The sequence below is a fragment of the Penaeus japonicus genome, unplaced genomic scaffold (genome assembly GCF_977035675.1).
Source record: "Penaeus japonicus unplaced genomic scaffold, GWHDUDI00000001_assembly GWHDUDI00001492, whole genome shotgun sequence".
Classification (NCBI taxonomy): Eukaryota; Metazoa; Arthropoda; class Malacostraca; order Decapoda; family Penaeidae; genus Penaeus; species Penaeus japonicus.
This window is the reverse complement of record NW_028235894.1, coordinates 7,501-10,000: the sequence shown is the minus strand read 5'-3', so window position 1 is coordinate 10,000 and position 2,500 is coordinate 7,501. Positions and strand designations below refer to the sequence as shown.

General features: G+C 41.8%; 1 protein-coding gene across 1 annotated transcript in view; it reads left to right on the top strand.

The window, feature by feature from the left end:
• LOC122247677 (uncharacterized) overlaps nt 1-852 on the top strand; it is a 4,919-nt gene extending 4,067 nt beyond the window's left edge. Inside the window, exon 2 of the mRNA XM_086535587.1 lies at nt 1-852. This exon is cut by the window's left edge and continues 1,758 nt beyond it. The gene's annotated coding sequence lies outside the window, so the exon portion shown is untranslated.
• The last annotated feature ends 1,648 nt before the right edge of the window (nt 853-2,500 follow it).

Below are 2,500 nucleotides of genomic sequence, written 5' to 3'. Positions count from 1 at the left end.
TCCTTGCCATTTGAAATGCTACGCCCGTAACGGTCACAAAATTCAAAAACCTCAATCCGTCTACAAGAAGAAGAAAAAAATTAAACGGAGGATTTTAACAGAAAGATCAAAGGCCATTGTGCGAGGACCAGGATCGAACGACCGTGTAAAACTTTCCGTCTGTAGAGATAAGATGAAATTTGAAATAAAAAAAAAGAGGAGAGAAAATATTTGCGTCCGTTACCCATCGCGAGAGAAGTCGACGAGCCTATTTCATTTTGATTCTCTCGTGGCACCTGGTTTCTGGATTCTTAAACCTTCTTGGATCGCACCACTCGTGAGTCCAGGTGAGTCAAATGAGTCGGTGAGTCAGAGGCGTGTTATGAGTCTAGATTCCGGGATCCACATTCACGAGTCCTTTGATTTAGTTGAGTCGAAGGCGTGCACGCGAGTCTTAGCTTCTCCTACGACTCATTTTCGTGAGTCAGATGTCGCTGAGTTAGAAAACCTCGCGTGAGTCTTGGCGCGAGTCACGTGGGTTATCCTGGGTGACCATAGACCCCCCCTCCCTCCACCCAACCCCCCCTCAGTAAGGTCAGGGAAGTTACAAGACCCTGGTGACGGTTTGTGCTATTTTCTTTAAGACATATTCAAGAAAATACAAATACATAAAAAAATGGAGTCTATCTTGTAAAAAAAAATAAAAAATATTTTGTATTGGATAATATTTTCATAACTATTGCGTAAAGAAGATCATTGTGAAAGTGTGAAAATTATTGCCGTTAAAGCTACATCTATGAGTGACTGGTTTTACCCCTCCCTTTCCCATTATAATTTTCCTGCATGTAAATAAAAGCTATACAGTTAACTAAATGCTGTTTCTTTTCTCACTAACCTACTAACTAGATGATAAGACGCCTTCGATATTAAAGACTAAATCCATATTTTACAAACGTATACGCATAAATTCCCACTGACACACACACACTCAAAATGAGATAGACTATACATATACACGTATGCACACTCATACACAGACACACATGCAAAATCAGGCGGGCGGGCGAGTGCACGCACGCTCACACACACACATTCTGAAAGCCAACACTTCAAGTTACGATTATGTAACAAAGGTTTTTATATGTGCTTCCAGTCAGCAATGAAAGGTGTATATCTATACACAGAACAGTAAGTAATCGAGAGAGAGAGAGAGAGAGAGAGAGAGAGAGAGAGAGAGAGAGAGAGAGAGAGAGAGAGAGAGAGAGAGAGAGAGAGAGAGAGAGAGAGAGAGAGAGGGAGAGAGAGAGAGAGAGAGAGAGGAGGGAGGGGGAGAGAGAGAGAGGGAGGAAAGGGAAAGGGAGAGAGAGAGAGGGAGGAAAGGGGAAGGGAGAGAGAGAGAGAGAGAGAAAGGGAGGGAGAGAGAGAATGGGAGAGAGAAAGAGAGAGAGAAATTTATAACATATATTTATATAGATAGATAGATAGATAGATAGACAGAGGTTTCGAGAAACAGAGACATAAAGAATGAGAGGAAGAGAGATAGGGATAGGGAGAGGTAGAGAAGATAGAGAAAGAAAGAGGAAACAAAAAATCTCAAAAGTTCTTTTCAGATACTTATTTCATTTTTAGCAAAGAAAATAAATGAAGATATTAAATGGGTGTAGGCCAAGATTCTCTAATATCTATCTATCTATATCTCTCTATATATATACATATATATATATAGCTTCATTATCACTATCATTCCTGTTGACATTATCCTTACTGTTATTGCTATTATTGTTAGTGTTATCACTATCATTATCACATAACAAACGCGCGCGCGCGCACACACACACACACACACACACACACACACACACACACACACACACACACACACACACACACACACACACACACAAGCCCCCTCCCCCTCCAACACAGAGCCATCCTCCACCCCCCCCCTATCACCCACTCAACCCCCCACCCCCATCCCGAACACCCACTCACCCCTCCCCACCCCTTGCCTCACGCCACACCTCCTGTTGCCATGGAAACGAGACAACCAGTGTGTAGAGCAGAGCCACTCTTGTATTTTCAAACCTTGTCACTTTGTCTTTAGATCCAAGCCGGAAAAGGGCGGAAAAGGGCGGAAAAGGGTGTTTACGAGTTATATAAAATGATGACTAAGGAATTCCAAGCTAGTCAGGTTGTTCTCGGGGTAAATTGTGGGAAATGTGACTGATAGTTAAGTGGTAATGGTAGTAAAGTGGTAATGCTATTTAAGTGGTAATGGTAGTCGTTACACTGATTGTTAAGTGGTAATGGTAATTGTTACACTGATTGCTAAGTGGTCATGGTACTTAAGTGGTAATGGTAGTTTCTATATTGATAGCGAAGAGGTTATAGTAGTTAAGCGGCAATGGTAGCTACTATACTTCAGCCATGCATATTAACATTAGAGGGTAATGGTTATAATCTAGTCTAGTCTGTTCCCTTCCCCCTCCCTCTCAAAACTAATAACAAAGGAAGGGAACTA